This window comes from Rhinolophus sinicus, linkage group LG12 (genome assembly GCF_036562045.2).
Source record: "Rhinolophus sinicus isolate RSC01 linkage group LG12, ASM3656204v1, whole genome shotgun sequence".
Classification (NCBI taxonomy): Eukaryota; Metazoa; Chordata; class Mammalia; order Chiroptera; family Rhinolophidae; genus Rhinolophus; species Rhinolophus sinicus.
Genome location: NC_133761.1, coordinates 40988353 through 41000896, shown reverse-complemented (window position 1 = coordinate 41000896; position 12544 = coordinate 40988353). Strand labels below are relative to the sequence as shown.

The 12544-nt window shown below is 43.3% G+C and overlaps 1 protein-coding gene and 1 long non-coding RNA gene across 7 annotated transcripts in view; one reads left to right on the top strand and one right to left on the bottom strand.

Annotated features, from left to right (window-relative positions):
- The window catches only part of LOC141567879 (uncharacterized), a 191633-nt gene that overhangs the window by 85248 nt on the left and 93841 nt on the right, over positions 1-12544 (top strand). The window lies entirely within an intron of this gene.
- The window catches only part of LOC109439559 (uncharacterized), a 53698-nt gene that overhangs the window by 34381 nt on the left and 6773 nt on the right, over positions 1-12544 (bottom strand). For 5 of the 6 annotated variants that reach the window (XM_074316441.1, XM_074316445.1, XM_074316444.1 and 2 more), the window contains exons 3-6: positions 8508-8597; positions 6098-6632; positions 4584-4763; positions 2-116 (exon numbers count right to left, since the gene is read on the bottom strand). The gene's annotated coding sequence lies outside the window, so the exon portion shown is untranslated. The remainder of the gene's footprint in view (position 1; positions 117-4583; positions 4764-6097; positions 6633-8507; positions 8598-12544) is intronic. The other variant, XM_074316442.1, reaches the window with a different exon arrangement.

The window sequence follows — 12544 nt, the reverse complement described above, 5'->3', positions numbered from 1 at the left end:
CCTTCAACAGAGCTGTCCTGTTCATGTTGTCTTGGAGGTTCAGCTCACATTTCCTGTCTGTTAGCAGAGTCACCACTCCCAGGTGAGAACAGGCACAGGCCAGATGCAGAGCGGTCCTATGAGGATGACAAGGCTTTTTAGGACATTACAGGGCACTGTCTCAACTACAGAATTCCTCACGTAACTGTGAACATGAAATGCTATTCCTAAGCCTTCTAAACCAATACGGAGTTTGCTTCTGGACAAAGGACAATATTTACTAGCTCTTGTCACTCACCGCATTAATGAAAGAGCAGCCTATGTGACTAGAGAGAACATGACCCGGGGATTCAGCTCAACTTGGGTTTGATCCTACTTCAACTCTGTCACTTGTCAGCTATCCCTTAGCCTTTGTGGGCCTTGATTTCCCCATCAACAAAATGGGCATAAAAACAGTACTTACCTCGCAGGACACAGGACTTTGCTTAAATGAGATCTATGCAAAGAGTTTACTACACATCCTAGCACAAAACACAGCTGAATAATTGTGAGATAATATTATTATAATTATTACTATTACTGCTACTTTACAAAGATAACATTTAGTAAAATGGTATCATTCTACCTACTTTGCAGATATGTTTTAGAGATTAGAAAGAACACTGTATTTCAATGATTCTAAGACACTGTTTTCTCACATTTAACATCTCTGACTTTGGAATGCAATTTATAATTCAGAATGTCTTGTACCTATGATTGGCAGCATTTTAAAAAGTTTCTTACTGGTACACACAAGAGTGGACATCGTACCCTCCATGGTGCCTTTCATGAAATGAGATAATGGTCTACACAACAGACCTATTGTGTTCTAGTCACGTAGTTAGCACTTAAATAAATTTAGTTCTTAAAAGCATTATGGGGAGAGAGGACTAAAATAACAAAGCAAAACAAGACAATGTTTTAAAAAGTAATTCTTATTTTAATTTACAAGAAACTTTAAGCTAAAGGAAACTCAGGATTCAAATGAAGAGGGACGGCTCGTTTTATTCAATATTTAGTTTTATAGATTATATGAAAATCAGATATTTCCCATGATCAGCATTAGTACTTAATACTATTGTGTATTTTCAAAACGACAGGTTTGGTTACCTTTTACAGTGTCCTAACTGCAGAAATACTTTTGTTTGAAAGGAGAGCGGAAAAGCTTCAATTGGCATTAGGTCCTAATGTTTCCATTTAAAATTTTTTTATTTGGCTCATATTGAGGCAACATGAAGATTTCAAGGGAGAAAAGGGGCTGAGAGCTGGATTGAAAAGGTCCTGAATAGACTATGTCTGCTACATAATAGGTATTCAGGTGATATCTGATGAATAAATGTGTTGCAAAAACGGGAAACTACAGTTGTAGAGTTCAGTGTTTTTAAAGAAAAAATTTATACAGTAAAGCAAAACTGCTGCAATAGTAATAATCACTTATACTTGCTATTTTTGCATTTTGATTTTCATAAGGACACAGCAAAAATGATGAACCAAAATCATTTACATACTATAGGCAGTAAAGCTATATATAATGAAAAACGTAAGTGTATATAAAAATATACATGCATGAACTCTACAGGCAAGATAAAAAATGTTCTCTTTACTCCTAAAGGGTCTAAAAGTTGTCAGAAAATACTAATCTTCAAAAATGCATATTTTTTTAACAAACAGAAAAGTGAGAAATTATTTTTATCTGTACAAGATTCATATTCCTAGGAACAATGAAATATTCTCCAGGATTATTTCATTAATAATAAACTTTTCTTGAATTTCTATATATGTTCATTGTAGAAATCAGATTTTTTTTAAAGGAAATGAAAATCTCACTTATAACACAAATAGGTAGCAATTTTATCCCATTTTGCACATGTTTTTGACTAAGGGAAGAACATAGTCTGTTTACGAGTGTGTACAATCAAACTGATTATTTTTCTCCCTTTCCGATCTACCCAGGTATATCTTTGCATGTCAACATACATCTATTATCCATACCACCTTCAAATCGGTCACACATTACTTCATCCTATGGATGCATTGCTTATAATGCATGGAAGTTTTAAGTACTGCTGAGATTTAAAAAAAATGTATGTAATTTATCTGATTATTTCATAAAGATACTTTAGTGTTTTGAATTGATGGGTAAACGCAAATATATTTTTTAAACGTGGTCTTTATCACCAAATGGCCAACTTGAAAAGCCAAAAACAACTTAAACTCAAGTTTAAGCAGCAGTGTAAGTAATGTGGCTCTTCACCTTCATACATTTTGTGGATAGAAAGGGGAATTACATTTCTCTTTTACCTTAAATCCCTTTTCTCACAGGGGACACTAAATATTTTCCCTATATCCATTGGTCACTTGTAGATATACAAAAAGGACTTTGTCCAATTTCAAATTCGAGGGTTTTTTTGTTGTTGATCTCAGAGTCTTCTCTGTAATGAAGATATACTTTTGGTGTGATATAAATATGTTGTAAATAATTTGCAGGTACATTTATTTTATTTTCTTAACATTATTTTCTGGTATACAGACTGTTTGGATTTTTTTACATTGCTCAACCAAGCTCCAGAATTCTTGCTTTTGAAGTCTTGGTCAACATAAAAAAGAAGTCTGGTATTTGTGTTTTCTTCTGGTACTTCCTTCATGGTGTATATTTAAAATGTTTAATTGATAGTCCATCTGGAACTGATTTTTGTGATAAAAATATCTAGCTAATTTTCCCCAAATACTAAACAGGTATTTCTCCATCATTCATGATTACTTTACCTTTTCTACTAACGTGAAATGTCACCAGTATCAAGGTCTAAAATCTTACATATATTTGGGTTTGGGGGCATTTTTTATCATGTTCCCATCATTTATCTCTCTTTTCTGCAATTAGTAAAGAAATAACTTGTGGACATTTGTAGCACACGTTGACATCTAGAAGGGCAAATCTTTGACTACTATATAAAATGTTTCATAATTTCATCACAACAATAAAAGAGACATAACGTGGAACTCAAACATTTTAAAACCATGATATTTTAGATGGCTTATGGAAAATACACAATTACAGGAAGAGCACACATTTTGAGAAAACGGTCCTTCCTAGTCAAGCCCACAGCCACCTCCCACTTCCAGGTTCCCTGTCCAAGGTGCCTCAGTAGAGAGACGCACACACATAGGTGTGCACTGATGCAAAACGGTTTTGGGTTTTCTCGGAAGAATTTTTAGCCCGCAAGTCGACCTATTATGAGAAATATTTTTCGTTATGCGCTTTTCTATAGGATATAACATTGTGGTCTAAAATTGTGAACATCAAAAATAAAATGCTGTATATACTTATTTCATTTCTATTACAGATATTTAGTTCATTGTAAGCGGGCATTTTCCCGCCAAATCGCGTCGTAACGCGGGGCTTTTTTGACATTTTCTCGCCAAAATTAGACTTTCCGTAAAATATTCATATCTTTCGATCTATTTGATATTTTTCTATGAAACTTTCAGTGTTTTAGTTTAAAAAGAGGTCTCTATTTATTTACTTTGCAAAATTTTTGCCGGTTCCAACTAGAGGGATATGACGAGTTTACTCGTTTCCGCAAAAAATGTGTTAAATCCCTTTGAACTTGTCAGTAGAGCGCTCTATGAGGAGAATGATGAGTGAGTGGGTCCTAAGTGTCTGTTTCTGCTGCTCGCGGAGTCGACCTGGGCCCTGGACCCCAGGTGGGGTCCCCACCACGGAGGGAAGACGGCCCAGCGCCCTGGGTGACAGGAGGGCTGGCGTCCACCTGGATGAGCCTGGGCAGATAAGCCCCTCCCCCAGGCCCCCCGCCTTTCCCAGGGCCGCCTGTGACCACTAGCCTCGCAGCCCTCTCACCGGTCCCTCCTGTCTCTGTCATTCAAGCGTCCTGGACGGAGCAGGAGAAGCCTCTGCACTTCCGGGACGTTCCCACTGCAGGCGGCTCTGTGGATCTTCCTGAGATCTCTCTCTCGAATGTAGTAGCCCCCTCCAGCCTCAACCTTCTTGACAGCACCACCGCTCTCCGAGCTCTTTACAGATTCGGAGGGCGCCACGCGCCTCCAACACCCAGTGAGGGAAACCTCCTGCATGGCCGAGCCTAAGGGCTTCGCAAGCTCCTCAGCACTGCCCAGGCTTTTCAGTCCGCTGAGCCCAAACAACAGTAGACTCTAGAGCAGCCAACTGCCTCTCCCACAATATCCCAGCAGGACAGAGAGGCGGTTTGGAATCTCTCAGCCCAGAATGCCTGTAACCAAGCAATGGTGCCCGGGTCAGAGCTGATGTCACTGCGCAGGTGCACAGAAGCCTAACGCACAAGGGCAAGGGCACCCAGAGCTCACGGGCAAGGCCCAGGCGTCTCACATCTCAGAGGTTGCTTGTGGGCAGCGCGGGGTTCCTTCTGCCTCGCGATTTCACCCATTTATTCAATCTAGAATGGTCAGAAAAGATGTACCTTTCCATTCTTTTTTTACTTGATAGTATAGTCACTTGTCAATTTGTGACAACTGTACCAGTATTTTTACAGCTGACCCTTGATTTTCATACACCTTTTTTTGCAACCCACCTTAAATTTGTCACTTAAATGCTTCAGTTGTCGTCTTTCCAAAGCTGTGTCTGGATTAAGTTAATCAATTCATGAATAACCACACTACCGACAGTTCACTTTTGGCAGTGTCACAACATTCGTCTGTCCAATGATTTTGCCAATATTTGTGTATTTAATCAAATTTTTGTCCTTATGAAACTGCGTGGAAAATATAAAAATGAATTTACCACACCAAGAAGCACAGATCATATAAACATAATACAATTATTAAACATAGACATCATTAGACATTCTGAGAAAAATACATCAATTGAGATAATAAAAAAAAATTATAAAACCTTAGAAGAAAGGTTTTCAAATTAAAGGAAATATTTGAATAGAAATCAAATTCACCCTTTTGCAAATCAAATTCACCCAAGGGCAAATCAGATTCACCCTTTTGCAAATCAAATTCTCCCTTTTGCAAATCAAATTCTCCCTTTTGGAAATCAAACTCACCCTTTTGCAAATCAAACTCACCCTTTTGCAAATCAAACTCACCCTCTTCAAATCAAATTCACCCTTTTGTAAATCAAATTCACCCAAATGCAAATCAAATTCACCCAAGTGCAAATCATTTTCACCCAACAGCAAATCAAATTCACCCAACTGCAAATCAAATTCACCCTTTTGCAAATCAAACTCACCCCTTTGCAAATCAAATTCTCCCAAGAGCAAATCAAATTCACCCTTTTGCAAATCAAATTCACCCATGTGCAAATCAAATTCACCCAAGTACTGGAAAGTCAGTTATAATTCTAAATAACCATGTCAATACCACACCAGCATAGTGGAGAAGACATCCCAATTTGTTACAGAGCACAAGCCCCACGCAGACCTAATTCTCCCAAGGAGGTGAAGCTAATCGCCCATGGAGTAAGAGGCACTGTGGGGAGACTGCATTAGTGCCTTGGGTAACGTGGATGACCTGGGATGTGGGAGACACAGCAAGATTTCTAATTCCAGTTTTCCAGATCACGTTTCCACAAATCAACTATACTACCAAAACAGGGTGGTATTGTCATAAAACCAAACACACAGATCAGTGGAGCAGAATCGAGCCAAAATTTGAAGGAGCAGAAACAAACGACGCTGGGAACACTGGACAGCTGTACACAGAACAACAGCATTGAACACTATCTTACACCACAAAGGGAAACCAACAATTTTCCCTACTACCGTGTTTCCCTGAAAATAAGACCTTACCGGAAAATAAGCCCTAGCATGATTTTTCAGGATGCTCATAGTATAAAATAAGCCCTACCATATTTTCCCAAAAGTAGACAGGAATTTATATTAACTTTTGCTTCGAAAGACGCATTAGGGCTTATTTTATACTATGAGCACCCTGAAAAATCATGCTAGTGCTAATTTTCGGTTAGGTCTTATTTTCGGGGAAACACGGTATGTCCTTCCTCTGCTGGGTCCTCTGGTGGCCAGTGCCCTTCCCACAACCACTCAGCAGAGTTCAAGTATAAGAAGTGTCTCCTTACCTTTGGCTCTCATTCATACCTCCTGGTGAGATAGCGAGGTAAAGCAGGTACAGAAGGACATCCCATGTTGTCTCCTAGCCAGAGAGCCTTCAGGGCAGATACAGAGAAAAAACCAAGTTCCCTCACAAAAGATGCCACTGCAGGACATGAAAGCCATCATGGCGTCTCTTGGAAGAGAGTCTGCTTTCGTTATACTCTGGCCCGGCTCTCGAGCAACGCTCTGCTCTTGCAAGATTGTGGTGGCCATGTTTATCACGCAAACCTTTGCTCTCATGAAATCCTGGTGGACATATTTACCACACGACCCCCTGCTCTCCCGAGATCCTGGTCACATGCTCTCGTGAGACTCGTGGGCATGGCTCTCATGTGGCTCTCTGCTTTCAGGAGATCCTGGCCACTGGCTCTCTCATCACCTGTTCTTGGTGGAGGTTGCTGTCCCCCCCTTTTTGGTACAAAAGTGGCTCTTTTCTCCAGCTTTCACGTGAGGCTGGTCCCTGGATCTCTGCAAGGGTCTTAACCTCAGGCTCACTTAGTTCTGTGGGAAAATGATCCAACAGGAAGTGCTCACTTAAATTGTGCCCGGAGGAAGTGTACATGGGAAACAGGCTAAGAGGATGTACCCACATGAAACCAGTCTGAAGAAAGTGCTCAGGGAAATTCCCACAAGCTGACACGCTCCCTTGTCCCTGGCACCCCATCTCTTCACACACAGGCTAACGTGAGAAGCTCAATGGAGAAATTACTTCTAAGTTTCATCATACACCTTATCCAGAGCATCGCCTCTGTCCTGCAGCCAAAATGGAGACATCACCTCAAAGTATATTCTCGTCCCTGGCCCCAGAAACACCTCTGCCCTTCACACCCTGAGGGAACACACAATTCAGATTTGCTTCCAGGTCTCACTTTATTGATTTCCCCAGGCATCCCCTCTGCTCCCTCACATGCTGGATGGAAATTTTGCATCCATGTTTCTGTTTACCATTTACCCCTGTGCCCCTCACATGCCAAATAATACACATGTAAGCTCTGAGAAAGAAGACACCTCCTTAAGGGTTATGGCTGGCTGATGCCCGAAATTGTTAGAAAGGTAGACTAGCAGCCATTTTCACACCGAGTCTTTTCACACAAACCACACTGCAGGGAGAACCTTGCAATAAACCACCTGCCTCCTATAGTGCACTGCGTATGAAAGATGTCTCTGAGGGACAGAGCAGACAGAACCAGACAAGGCTGGAGCTCATGGAGCAATGTAGCGCAGAGGTGTCTAGAGAAGGAACTCTCCTTAGGGCCCCGATGCCCCATAATTGAGCTGTAACACTATTGAGCTGCTCCACAGCTATGCTATTCTCACAGCAGTACTGTATCACAATAGAGCTGTTTGCATTGAATAAAGATTCCATCTGCACTGCAACCCCAATTTGGGGATTCCTGTTGACACTGACTTAGGGCCAGTGACCATAGGTTGACAGACACCTGATGCCAGAGCCAGATTCGGGACACAAACTGTGGGTTCTAAAACCTGGACTCGGGACCTGACCGTTTTCCCAAAGCCGGACCACAGACCCTGGGACATTGATCCTGGAGCAGAACCCGTACCCTAAATTGAGCCAGTCCCAAAGCCAGAACACAAGCACGGATGCTAGACACCAACCGCCAGAGCCTGACATGTGATGCTGGACCACGGATGCTAGATTGCAGGCATCAAACCTTGGAACCAGAGCTGGACATATCCCACAGACATGGGCTCCAGACCTGAAGCTGGACCCAATCAGACTTTGAACCCCAGATACCAGATGCAGAGTCTGACTAGAAACTGAACCTAGGAATCTGAGTGTAGAGAGAATCTACTGCTATGGGAAGTTTTCCAGTCTGGTGAAATTACTACACAGTAATCTATTTGAAACAACCATGTCAATACCACGCCAGAAAAACAGAGCACATCCAAGTTTGTTATAAAGGACGAGACCTACGCAGACCCAGTTGTCCCAAAGAGGTGAAGCTAATCCCCTTTGTTAATTTGAAGCACTGGTGGGCGACTACATTAGTAGCCTTGGGTGACGCAGATGACCTGGGATGTGGTAGACATAGCCAGATCTTTAGTTCCAGTTTTCCAGATCACTAAACCACAAACTATAGTAGCCAAAACAGGGTGGCATTGGCATAAAATGAAACACATAGATCAGTAGAGCAGAATGGAGCCCAGAATTGAACTCACATAAATGATGCTGGGAACACTGGACCATTTATTTGCGTGTTTTGCCACACGCAAAACAACAGCACTGAACAGTATCAGATTCCACAAAGAAAAACTGATTTTTTACACTAAGCCCTTTCTCTGCCAAGTTTCCTGATAACTGACACCTCTCCCCCACCCCTCAGCCGAGTTCACACACAGGAAGATTCTCCTTACCTTTTCCTTCTCTGTCCACACTTGCTGGGGAGGTACTGAGGTAAAGCAGGTGCAGAAGCATGTTCCACTTTGTCTTGGAAGCTGTAGAACCTGCAGAACAGATGCAGAAGTTTAACAAGTTCCCTCAAAACATAGGCCAGCACAGGATGTGAAAGGCGTGATGGCAGCTCTGTCCCCCTGGCTATCGCATGATACTCTGGCCTCCGTCTGTCAGGCAAGGCTCTGGCCCCTGGCTCTCATGAACACTGGCTGCCTTCTGTATTGCCAGGCTGGCCTCTGGCTCTCCTGCCAGACTCACCCTTCCTTCTCACCTAATGATCTGAAAAAGTGGTACCACAGGAATTGATCACTTTAAATTGTGACTGGAGGAAGTGTACATCAGAAACCAGTTTGGAGAAAGTACTCACATGAGACCAGCCTGGAGAAAATGCTTAGGAGAACACCCGCCAGCTGACATACAACCCTTATCCCTGGCATGTCCTCTGCTCCTCAAACACTGGCTGAAGCTGGGATAGAAATATGAACTCCAACTTTCACTAGTCCCTTTACCCTGGCCCCCTCCCATGTCCCTCTCACAGGCTGGCTCCAGCTGAGTTGGAAATATCTCATCCAAGTCTATCCTAGCCCTTTCCCCCATGTACACCCCCCACCACATGCTGCCAGGAGCCAGGATGGAGACATCACCTCCAAGGTTTCTCCTTGCCTCCTGCCCAGGACCACCTCTGCCCTTCACACCCTGGTGGAATCCAGAATTCAGATTTCTCGCCAGGTCTCATTTTACCCATTTCTCCAGGTGCCCCCTCTGCTCCTCACATGCTGGGGAGGTACTGAGGTAAAGCAGGTGCAGAAGCATGTTCCACTTTGTCTTGGAAGCTGTAGAACCTGCAGAACAGATGCAGAAGTTTAACAAGTTCCCTCAAAACATAGGCCAGCACAGGATGTGAAAGGCGTGATGGCAGCTCTGTCCCCCTGGCTATCGCACGATACTCTGGCCTCCGTCTGTCAGGCAAGGCTCTGGCCCCTGGCTCTCATGAACACTGGCTGCCTTCTGTGTTGCCAGGCTGGCCTCTGGCTCTCCTACCAGACTCACACTTCCTTCTCACCTAGTGATCTGAAAAAGTGGTACCACAGGAATTGATCACTTTAAATTGTGACTGGAGGAAGTGTACATCAGAAACCAGTTTGGAGGAAGTACTCACATGAAACCAGCCTGGAGAAAATGCTCAGGAGTAACTCCCGCCAGCTGACATGCAACCCTTAACCCTGGCACATCCTCTGCTCCTCGAACACTGGCTGAAGCTGGGATAGAAATATGAACTCCAACTTTCACCAGTCCCTTTACCCTGGCCCCCACCCCTGCCCCTCTCACAGGCTGGCTCCAGCTGGGATGGAAATATCTCATCCAAGTCTATCCTAGCCCTTTCCCCCATGTACCCCCGCCCCCGACATGCTGCCAGGAGCCAGGATGGAGACATCACCTCCAAGGTTTCTCCTTGCCTCCTGCCCAGGACCACCTCTGCCCTTCACACCCTGGTGGAATCCAGAATTCAGATTTCTCGCCAGGTCTCATTTTACCCATTTCTCCAGGTGCCCCCTCTGCTCCTCACATGCTGGATGGACATGGGATGAAAAACTTGCCTCCAGGTTTCTCCACCATGTACCCCTCTTCCCCTCACACTCCAAAGAACACATGTGTAAGTGCTGACAAACAAGACACTTTCTAAGGGCTTCGGCTGACCAACTGCTCAAATTAAAACAGGGAACCTAGCAGCCATTTGCACACAGTCTTCTCATGCAAACTGCACTCCAGGGAGAAGCTTGCACAAATGGGCCTGCCTTCCCAACTGAACTCCCTATGGAAGACGTATATCAGGGGTAGAGTACAGCATTCAGGACTGGACAAGACTGGCACTCGTGGAGCAACGTGGAGCAGCGCTGTCACCCCACGGTCACCTCACCCCAGAGCCCTGATGCTCCATAACTGAGCTCTGACACCATTGAGCTGCTCCCCAGCTGTGCTGTCCTCACAGCCATGCTGTATCACAACTGACCTGTTTACATGGAAAGTTTCCATTGTCAATGCACCCCAGTTTTGGTATTCCTGTTGGTGTCAAATTGGAGACAATGACCATCAGTTGACAGGCAACAGATGTCAGAGCCACAATCAGGACCCCAAACAGAGATCCCAAAACTGGGACTGCAGTTTTTACCCTGGACCCAAAGCCAGACAACAGACCCTAAGGCCTGGGCTCTGGAGCAGTACCTGGACCCTAGCTGAGTGATAGTCCCAAAACTGAAACCCAGACCATGGATGCCAGGCACCAGATGACAAAGCCTGATATGGGATATCAGACCATGAATGCTAGTTTCCAGATTCCAAACTCGAGCCAGAACTGGACCTGCCCCCAGACATGGACCCCAGAGCTGAAGGTAGGAGCGACCAGCTTCTGAACCGCAGATACCAGATGCAGAGCTAGATTATGGCGTAAACTCTGGGCCCCAGGCCTTGGAGACTGACCACAGAGTTATACCAAGGAGCTGAGCGCTGGAGTAAGGAGTGGGACCAAAACAGTGGGCCTCTGTGTTCAGGTGACAGAACACACCTGTGATAAACATAAATCCCATATGCAGAGCACTTAAACAGACTGTTGACTTATAGCCGCACACCAGGGCCTCCCCAGGACCACTGACCTAATCTCCAACCCTGATCCTTACTCCTAATCTCCAACCCTACACCTGTATACCCCCGAACCCTTAACCTTTTACCACATGTAAAGATAAATATCACTGCGAAACATCTTGAGATTAAATGCAGCATATGTAAAATGATGCAATGAAGAAACAGTAGATATCAGATGACTGAGGCTGCTGCCAGCATAACCCAATATGTTACAGTGTAGGAACTTTTCATTTGGTTTGTTCTCTAGATAGTAACACAGAAAAATCACACAGCTCAAAGGGAACCTTGAATAATTTATCATTTTGGTCTAGATTCTCAAAAAGCCCAGAGAAAAAGAGTGACATTTCTCCTGGTTTGGATATTATCTAAGCTAAGATGTTAAACTGGTGTCTCCTTTGTTGAATACAAGAGCAATTTTATCAGTCTCTTCCTTTTTGACAGTGGTACAAACAACATAGTCCTGAATCTAAAACATTGTAACTCAGATTTCCCTTTTCTATCTTTTGACTTAACGTTGTAGATCATTCACGTTTTGTTAAATGTGTGATTCAAATATATTATTAAAAAGTTTTCACTTCTTGAAGTGTGTATCAGTTATCACAGTAAGGTCAACCCCCCATCTAACTGCCCCCACTCTAAGTGCGTGACAGTTGCCAAGAAAACATTAAAAAAGGAGACATTCTCTTCATAGATACTGTCAATAGCTCAACATTTTCCAAGTCCAGCTAGAATAACTAATGCTTCCTACTCCCTGCATTTGGCTCACTATTTTTATGGGAGCATCACAGGAAGATCACAGACCACTTTACACCATGTGTGAAGCAGGTCATGATTTGCCCTTGTGCATTTAGATGTGTCTGAAATACCTGTACCATTTTCTGTAACTCATTTACTGCAACATAGGGAGGAGGCACTATGAATGCACATGGCCCTGGGATTTCAAATCTCCCATCACCTATTTCCGCTGCACACATCTGTCCAAAGGGATAACTCCAAATATGGACATTTTCACATTACGTATATTCATCATCCTGTCTTGTGTTGACTGCACACACCATTGCATCTGACATTCGTGTAACTACAGTATGATGAATAAGTTTCCTATAACATGCTCTACATGAAAAACAAAAGTATTATGCTGAGCAGGATGACTTATGTCTCATATTAATGGGTGTTCACTCTATTTATAGGACCTTTAAAACAAGTACATCTTTACTAACTAAGGTGAATACAGGTACAACCACCATGAAAATAATGATAAAATTGAAATCCGTACAATAAACATGAACATAGTCATTTATTATCATCAAGTACTATGTACTGTAAACAATTGCAGACGTTGCCATTTTAGATGACA